The following is a 10,541-nucleotide window of genomic DNA, read 5'->3' as shown; positions in this document are numbered from 1 at the left end:
CTTAGCTAACAACAAGTCTCTTTTTAATGTAGCACTAAGGATTTTGAAACTAATAAATAAAAAATAAATTATAAATATAATACACAAATAAATAAATAAAAACTTACCAGATTGAGATGACGGCTCGTTAAGAAAAGTTTCTCTTAGTTTTCTTCTTGGTCTAGGAGAAGAAAGAATTTCAACTCAGGGGTCAACTTGAATTTCTTCTTCTTGTTTTTTCTTGTGAATATCAATTATTTCACGAATACTTTGAATTTTATCTACTTCAACATTTCTTTTTGGCACAAAAATCTAAAACGGAAAAAACAGATTTCATGAAATAAGATCTCAATAAACTCAAATTCTGACAGAAGTGGAATTTCACTTGGGCAGCCAGATTTCACGTCGTCTAAGAAAGGAAATATCTGCATGTTTCCGTATATTCTGTTCACTTCTGTTTCGGATCTTAGCTGACAATTTTTTTCCCCATTGGCAGAATTAATAAAAAAAAGAATTTAATATGAAAGTAAAATTTAAATTATAAATTAAAATAAATACAAGCTTATTGTCTAGGCTCTGATAAATGTGATACCTGTATTTTATTTTAGATTTCGCTGCGGCAGCTAGATTTCAAGTCACCTAAAAAAGGCAATGACTCCATTGGGAATGATCCTAATCATATTTGGCAAATACGTTTCCCAACTGGCAAAATTATGTTTAAAATAAATAAAATTTTATTGTCTACGCACTAGCAAAATGTAATATTTATATTCAAAACAATTCCTAATAGAAATATTCTAGAAAAACTTTAGATAATGCCAATTTTAACTAGATAGATCAACCAGACCTCTCAGAAGGACTGCACCGTTACTTTGGTGTAATCACGTAGACACAATCTGCCGTCCGGGCAAAAATTTGCTAATTTCTAGCTTCTGAAGAATCATAAAAACCCACTGGAGACAGTTCCATTACAGCAGGGACGGGGAGGCATATTTACCCTAAGGTCCAAACATTAATAAAACCGAGTAAAACGGAGTTCTTAGAAACAGGAATTTCTCTCTGTTTCTTCAGAGAAATTATTAACAGCTACACCGTCTCCCCAAGTAAAACTAAAATGCTGTTTGATGAAAAGGTCGATTTTAGTAAAGTCCAAAACCCTCTTCGTATAATACGACACTACAAGGTGAAGTCAATTTTTTCTTCCTGTAGCTGTCGAGTAAATCCTGTGGAATATCAGGTAGGGAAACTGATTTTATTAGAATGCTGTAGAGTATTCTTGGCCCTGAATTCAGTGGTGTTATGTAGCAACGTTTGCGTTGTACTGTAACTGTGTACGTTGCATGCAATAATGTACCATGAGTAAGATGCGATGTATTTAAAATACCAAAATAAAGTCCCTTCTTTCTAAAGATAATTCCGATTTTCTATAATTAAGTTAAACCTAGTTTCAAAAGTCCTTAATCATCAAAGAGAAAAAGTGCAATCACCCAGACAAAGAATGGCACTATCCAGGCTTAAGATTTCGCTAAGAAAAAAATATGCTCCGTACAATATTTCTAAGAAAGTTTAAATGGCAAAAACCGTGTGAACGCCTGAATCATCAGGAAAATTTAAAAGAAATTATTGGACGAAAGATTTACATCCTTGGTCCTCTCGGGCCAATGGTGAGCCAGTCCTCATGGCGCAGGACTGAAAAGCTATGTTTGTTGGTGGCGTAGAAGTGCTTTTTAAGGTTATTAGCAGATCAGAGTTAAGATTATTCAGACAAAATTCTTATACTCTTTCATCTCGGTCACTATTATTGTCATTGGAAGCGACCTATTGCTGTACATCTAGATGTGTAAGTCAATAAAGTTATTGCCTTTTTATCTGTGTTTATTTAATTTATATGTCTGCGTCTAGTCTAATAATAGGTAATTAGTTCGTATGTCTCCAAGGTAAACGCTCCCAAAGAATCTGATCTCCAGATACCTCGAGAAAAAAGAGGCCACATTTATATGTCTACATATTCAATTTTCTCTCATTAATTGAGAGCGACGCTAGCCTAGTTGACACAATCTCCAGCGCTATAAGCGGTGCTATTGGAGAATTTTCTATCGCTACAAATATCAATCTTTTTATCGCTACAATAACTTACTCATTATTCAGGGATGCTAATTGTGGAGGCGCGAATGCACCTCCTTTTAAATTTTCAAAAACACTTTTTTTTGGTATTATCATTTGAATTATTGCCTCCTCCTAGATTTGGAAAAATACTTTTTTTAAAATCTTATTTAAAAAAAAACTGAATGAAAATATCCCAACATTTTCATGAGTCCGTGACCCTGGATGGGTACAAGTCCTGTTTGTTACCTGTTTAGTCCGGTTTTGATGACATAGTACAGAATTGGGATCAATGTCAATGATAAATTTCAATATATTTTTCATAGCTATGCACTTGTTAACAATTTAACTCAGATGGATGTTTTAATGATAGGACACCTTTACTACTGTTTTGTGACAAGACTCTACTAAAGAGAGGCTGAAGGTGGCACTTGGAAGAGGTTGATAAGATTTGTGTTTAAGAGATATACTGAAAACCAAAAATCTCATCTGTCTCACCACTATTTCACAGGGGCGTAGCTTCAGCATTTTTATTAGGGGGCAAGAGGGGTCTACATCCGGAGGGTCAAGGGGAATGAGCTATATAATAGTTTTTTATTCAAATTATTGGTGGCGGGCAATTTCATCTCTCCTTGCCCCCCCCTCCCCCCTCCCTCTCCCTAAGACGCCATTGCTACCTGATTTGCATTTCTTTAAAAAAATTACAGAATACACCGTCCCCTTAAAATATAAAGGTGAGTAGAAGGGGAAGCTCTGTGCTCCAAAAGTGGACTAGAAATTAGGGTTACCAGCACCAATGAAATTGCGCCAGGGGGTGAACATCCCTTTTGCAGAAATTAGATTAACAATTTAATTATTTAAGTTTAATTAGTTCGTTGTCTTACATTTTTCATAATTTCAAGTAGTATTTATTATCAGGATCTAAAAATTTTATGTGTGCGGAAGTATAAATTTATTTTTCTTGGAAAATACAAGAAGCAACCCAATTCATTATTTTCTTGCAAAAAAATTTATTGCGAGAAATTTGCTATTGTGCCATAGCCTAACTAGCTCCCCCCCCCTGACAGATCATAAAAAAGACAAACATTCATTACCTTCTGTTGTTTCCAAACCATGGAGTTTATCTCCTTCTTCTTCATCTGAACGATGTTCAACGCTGATATCCCTCTTGTCAACACCATAATCGGCTACAGGGTCACGTGGCTTGAAAGCATTGCTCAAAGCGTCAAGAATAACTTTAAACATACTGTTTTCACCTTCAGTTGTCGTAGTTACATTTTCGCTAGCAAACTCGGCTGTAGTTACATTTTCGCTAGCAAATTTGGTAACAATTTCAAGTTCAGCTTCTGGTGTTGTGATATTCAAGACTTCGCGGCTATCTTCTTGTGACTCATCTCGGCTTTCTGGCTCCAAATCATCAAACGCAGCCTCATCAAAGTTGTTATTCAATACAGTTTCAGATGAGGTTTCATTTAAAGTGGTTCTCAATACGTTGTCAGGAGTGTCATTTGAGGTGGTATTTAATACGGTTTCAGCGGAGGTTTTATCGGAGGTAGGTTTCAGGATGCTCTCAGCTATGGTATCGTTTAGGGTGGTCTTTGGTACAGTTTCACCTGAGGTTTCATCTAAGGCTGTATTTACTACGCTCTCAGCAGAAGTTGATCCTTCTGTAAACTGTGCCTGCGGCAACCCTGTAGGAAGAAAATAGATACTTAAGATTTGGGGAGGTTAGAAACAAAACACATACATTAGTAATATGTAGTCCAAATATTTTCTATCTGACTGTAAATTTTTCATCTATGTTTGAATTCCGGCCATTTTCCACTTCTAGCGTAATATTTTTGTTTAACATAGCTATTCTTTATATAATTGGTAAGTCTTTGTAATACTCAACCTATCCTTGCTCTGAAAACAATTACTTGTTTTTAGAAAAAATTTGTTTAAGTTCATTTTGGTTTATTTTTAATTGACATAGTTTCATGATTGGTTAATATTAAGAATATTCACTCTGAAAATAAAATTGAAATTTTAAAATTTTGGAATTTTCACTGTTTTTGCACTGCACAAAATCTGAATATTCAGTTAAATTTTCGATCAGAAGGTGGATCAGACGATCAGACAATGGTGTGCGCTATGTATGTTCCAATATGAACTGCAATTATGAAAATAAAATATTGGGGAGTAAAGGCACTTAAGAATTTAGAATTATAATTTAGTTTTGTTCATTAGTTTTTTTAATTTATAGTTTTATTTTTATCACCTGAAACTGTTTATAGTTTTCAATCTAAGGAATTTTGCTGCTTATTGTTATTATCATATCATATGTAAATGGCGCTTCCCATGAAGAATATTTTCGCTCAAAAGCTTAACTTTGTTGTTTTTGATTTTGAGAGGTATATAATACGGCTAAGAAACTTACTTCGATAATGCCCAAAATGCAATGAAAACTTCAATGCAGGTAACTGTTAACATAGACAGCGAAAATTCATTGTCTAAAGTAAAGTGTTTTAACTATTATTATGTTTTAATTTCATTTTTAAGTTCCAGAAACAGTAAAATAAGGACACCTTTTTGCCGCCTCCACCTTTGTTAGGTCTATTCATGACTGAAAACCGCTATTTTCTCTTTGTTGTTCCTAAGGAATAAAGTTTTAGGGCATTACCACTTTCTTGTCAGCGTTGCCACATTGAACCATAAAATAAATAAGTAAACATAATCAGTTAAAATCATAAACCTTTTTTTGCCTATAAAAACTCAAACTTTAACCCTGTGTTGACCCCAAATACATATGTACATTCAAATGAAAGTTATATCTCCTTGAGCTGTTAAGCGCCTTAATTTGAATATACAAAACATCTGTTTAGCGATAATTGGATTTTTAAAATTTTTCACTCACCTTTTTTTTTAATTTGACACCCACTACTACCGAAATCTACCGATCTGCATATCACTATGTCTTTATCACTAAAAATTCAATCCCTATTTTTTTCGGTAAATATAGCTGGTCTTATCTTAAGATTATTTGAAAAAAACTACGTTTTCTAAAGAGTTAAAGAGGCTGAGTTACAAGGTCGAACCTTAAAACGTACAGGGATTAGGAGGCACAGTTGGGGGACTGCCGCCCCCCAAACCCCCCGCTTTCGCAGCTTTTAAATAAAAAAAAAATTCTTTAAACTGAAAGTAAGGAGCGACATTAAATCTTAAAACGAACAGAAATTATTCCGTATATGAAAGGGGCTGTGCCCTCCTCAACGCCTCGCTCTTTACGCTAAAGTTTGACTTTCTCACAACTCTTTTTTTTAAACAATAAAAACTTTAGCGTAAAGAGCGAGGCGTTGAGGAGGGCACAGCCCCTTTCATATACGGAATAATTTCTGTTCGTAACCTCTAAATTTCAGCCCAATCGGACAACGTTAAAGGGGGGCTGTGGTGGGAGGGTCGAAACTTCCGGCCCAGTTTACCCCATGAAGATAAAGTCGGAGGAGGATGAAATTTTGCAAGTTTCTTAGTTTGAGCTTGGGCTACAAAATGCGATTACCGCCGTTTCTCTGCGACCTCTAGGACCTGAAATCGCTTAACATTGTGGTGGGTCGCCTCTTTATAGAGGCACAAGTGTGCCTCCTTGATAAATATGGTTGTATAAGTTTCCACTTACCCAATTCAAGTAATCAGATTTGATTTTCACTGTCCTTGATATTTTTAGTTAAAAATGAGAGAGCAGTTTGGTTTGACAAATTATTCACCGAAAATTTCTTCGGTAAGCTTTTAAGATATTAAATAGAAAAAACAAGTTTTTTAAACTGAAAATAAGGAGTGACATTAAAACTTAAAACGGACAGAAATTATTCTGTATATGAAAGGGGATGTCCCCTCCTCTACGCCTCGCTCTTTACGCTAAAGTTTTTTATTGTTTAAAAAAATAAAGTTGTGGGAAAGTCAAACTTTAGCGTAAAGAGCGAGGCGTTGAGGAGGGGACATCCCCTTTCATATAATGGATAATTTCTGTCTGTTTTAAGTTTTAATGTCGCTCCTTACTTTCAGTTTAAAAAACTTGTTTTTTTATATTTAATTTCTGATTTTTTAAAAAAATAATGATGGGAAATCTGGTGCCCCTTTCATAGCAATGTCCCTTCCCCCATGAAAACTTCCTTCATGAAAAGATACTCCCATGTAACCCATCCCACCCCCCACTTCCAGAAAAAATTCCCCCTGAAAACGCCTGTATACTTCCCAATAACCAATACTATAATTATGTTAACATTGGGTAAAGTTCATAACATTCAGCCCTCCCCCTGGGGGTTTTGAGGGATTAAGTCATCCTAAAAGACATAGTTGTAATATTTTCGACTATGCTGAACAAAATGGGTAATTTTGATCGGGTGAGTTTGGGAGAAAAATGAGCGTGGGAGGGGGCCTAGTTGCCCTCCATGCTTTTGGTCACTAAAAGGGGCACTAGAACTTTTAATTTCCGTTCCAATGAGCCCTCCCACGATATTCTAGGACCACTGGGTCGATACGATCACCCCTGGGAAAAAAATAAAATAAAAATAAACACGCATCCGTGATCTTTCTTCTGGCAAAAAATGGAAAATTACACATTTTGTAGAAAGGAGCTTGAAAACTCTACAGTAGGGTTCTCTGATACGCTGAATATGATGGTGTGGTTTTCATTAAGGTTCTGTAACTTTTAGGGGTCTTTCCCCCTTTTTCGAAAATCAGCCAAATTTTCTCAGGCGCGTAACTTTTGGTTGGTAAGATTAAACTTGATGAAACTTATATATTTGAAATAAAAAATTAAAATCTGATTCTTTTGATTCATCTATTGGTATCGAAATTCTGCTTTTTAGAGTTTTGGTTACCATTGATCCGGTTCGCTCCTTACTTACAGTTCGTTACCACGAACTGTTTGATGAATTTTACCCCTACCCACCATATATACCAATTCAGGGTATATATTTGCACATTAGGGGGGAGGGGTGGGGGTAAAGTATAAACTTACCTAGTATTTACATGAAAAATAAAATTTAATTCATATTTAATTGGTAGCATTATCATTGTTAATTGGTGAATCTCTCATTCAGACTTCTTGTACCTCAGTAGGTTCTGCACTTCCCAGTGGTACTTCAAATACTTCGTCTGCTTTTCTAGGGCTTATTTCTTCTGAGTTGGTATTATTCATGATGAGTTGTGGGTCATTCCCTCTTTGGACAAAAGCTTCCCAACTTTCAACATACACTTGATCTTCCTAAAAATGATATGATATATAGTATGCTATTTGACCAACTATTTTAACAAAAGAAATGTTTGAATGGTTCAAAAATTTGCGTAAAAGGACTAGAAGTTTGCTATGTTTTGCAAAAAATATATAAATTATTAATCCACCACTCTTTTCAAATAGATCATTTATTACTTTGCTACTTTTAGAAATAATTCACTTTTACAAGGGCTAATAAAGCATTTTTAATTTTAAGTAAATTTAGATTGATTTGTTATAGGCTACCATTAATGTTGAAATTATTGACTACTCAACAATTTGTCACATCAACCCTCTGTTTTGCCTCTATTATTGATTAGCCAGTGGCGCAGAAAGAACATCTTCAGATGTCTGGGAAGCAGGGAGAGGATGGATAGGAGTTGATTTTACTCATTTAGTGTTCATTTCATATATCAGTGCTCATACCTCTCTAAAAAATACCTCTCAAGAAAATATTTTCTTTTACCATCTCTTCAAGAAATAGAATCCCCTGCCAAGCCATTTCATTTTGAGCTACATACTTTTATTAGGTTTTATAGTGTTTAAGGCGTTTTAGTCAGTCTTGTTACAATTTTACTGCATTTTAAGTGCAAGGGTGCCGGCAAACAATTTTCCAGGAGGGGGGGGTGCAAACGCCAAATATAAGTGGTGGTTGGGTGACGGAATGTATTTCGGGAAATTTTTTTGCAGGAATGAGTTTATTTTTAAATACTTTCATTGGAAAAAACTTAAAAAAAGAGCAATTAAATTCCTTGGAAAATGAAACAAAATACATTAAATATTAAATGACAAGGATTTCTGGCAAAGGAATCAATTTGTTTAATATATAGTATATTTAATTATTATGGGTTTAATCTTAAAAGAAAATCAAACTCAAAGCAAAATTACAGACATTTTTATTGCTTCCATAGATTATAACAGATGTAGACTTTTCTTTATGCAATTTCCTACATCTTAGAATAGTTTACCGAAAGAGTAGATACTCAAAAATCATCCTGCCTGCATAGATACCAAGTTTTGATTTTATAACGGCCATGTATGATGTATCTCTTTCATAAAAGGATAATTCTCCCCTGCCCAAACTTAAATTCCTTATATATTCAGACATTAACAAAATAGAACAGGGAAAGAAAAACAAAGTTTGAACTAACTATCCAGTTGTCAAATTAATCTTCATTCTTTTCATTGTCCTATTCAATTGAATAAAATGAAAAGGTTAAAAAAAATTTTTTTCACAAGAGAATCTTATCAAATACTCTCAGAATTTTCATGTGTACAACCAATAATACTCCTTTTCTTCCAACCGAAATTCTTTAGTAGTAATATTAATTAGGGCTTTTTACCAAAATTAATATTCAGTGCCAATTTTTAAGTATATTAAAATTTTATCCAAAATTTATATTGCAAAGTTGAACGTTGGACGATAGGCTACTAATCAACGTAAAATTATTTATTTACCCATTTTAAAAGTAATTAACCAGGGATTTAAGATCGTACCAGATCTTAAATCCCTGGTTAATTACTTTTAAAATGGGTAAATAAATAATTAAGTATTTAATAAATCATTTGATTGGAAATGGAAATTTGATTTTTTTTTTTTTTTTTTTTTTTTTTTTTTTGAGTTGCATTAATTACAGCCAAAAATTTTGTTGAAAAACAAAAATTTTTTTTTTTTACAGTGAAGGTGGAAAATTGGATTTCCTGGAACCCAGGTTCTCCACCTGAACCACCTGCTCGAGCTATCTTCGAATATTTGACAGGTAAGAGCAACCACTTTAAGCATAATGCCTCAACTTTTCTGTATGATGATTTTACTAAAGAAATTTGGGTGGACAGAGACGGATATTCTGTGTGACTTAGTCTTCTATGTGGCTGAAGGCATCACAACCTCCACAGTAGTGTTCTCTGATGTTTAAATACATTTTATGCATTGGCTTAAATACATTTAAAATTTTTATAATAAAAGAGAAAAATTACTGTAAAAAACAGTGTATTAAACACTAGTTTTTAATAATAAATTAAGAAAAAATACATTTTAAAGCTTTTTTGGCTTCTTTATAGAATATATGTCATGTAGGCTAAGGCTGAACTGCTGCTTTTTTAGTAATTTTGACTGCTCTTTTGGATATTATTAATTTTTTTTTTTTGGGGGGGGGGGGAATTCATTCCAAATTATAAACTGATAAAAAAATAATATCAGTCAAATTATAAACTGCATATAAAAGGAGTAAATTTATCAAATTGAAACATATATGATGAACACTGCACATGAGAAGACTTCAATTACAATGACACAGAAAACACTTAATGGTTTATTTGGTATGAAGAAAAATGAAGTGTCAGCTATTTTGTTAGGTAAAAAATGAAATCTTATCCGTTTTAAATGTAATTAAATCAAATAATATGCAGACTGAAGTAGCTCCAGGAACATGTTGAGATTTTCATCCTAGTTTGTCGCTTTTAATCCAAGCAAAATGTTAGGACACATAGTATCAGTTAATGAGTTTAAGCTTTGATTTTGCAAATGCTTACAAAAATTACCAAATTTAAGAAAGTCGCAACAATAAGTCACCTGTGATCAAAATACTCAAAAGACTCCTCTTTGATCCCCACCCAGGCTCAAAGCTTCTGTTTGGGTCATTTCCATGGAAATCTCCCAAGAGTTTCTTTTTAAAATAGCTTTGAAGTGTAGTTAGGAGTATTTAGCCTTTTTTGCTTTTCTTCAAAGCTTTGAAAAAAGTGTTATAATATTCCAAATGTTACATTTGTTATATTTGTGCATATTTTTGGTAATCATTTGTGAGGTGATTGAATTTTTTTAAGCCACTGTAGATACGTAAGAACGTTGCAACATCTAGTACCCTGAGGTCATAAGACTGTCAAAGAATCCTCCTTGAACCTCCCAAACTGAAAGCTTTTATTATGACCTGGCCTTTTAATGTAACTTGGGAACTGGACCAGGCACCCCTGCTTAAAAAAAACAATCGAGGTATTATCATTTAAATATTATAGCTCACTATCCCTCCCCTCCCCCCTCTGGATACCACCTTGATAGGATGCCGTATCTGCTTTAAATTAAAAAAAAGTAGAATTTTTGGCATACATGCTGTCAATAAACAAAAATGTAAATATATTATCATTTAAATTTAATACATACCTACTCCCCCCCCCTCTGGATACGACCTTGATATGATACCGTCTCACC

The sequence above is a fragment of the Artemia sp. Qi Xiang Cuo genome, unplaced genomic scaffold, assembly GCF_049724085.1.
Source record: "Artemia sp. Qi Xiang Cuo unplaced genomic scaffold, ASM4972408v1 HiC_scaffold_3027, whole genome shotgun sequence".
In the NCBI taxonomy this organism is placed as follows: domain Eukaryota; kingdom Metazoa; phylum Arthropoda; class Branchiopoda; order Anostraca; family Artemiidae; genus Artemia; species Artemia sp. Qi Xiang Cuo.
Note: the sequence above shows the minus strand (reverse complement) of the source record.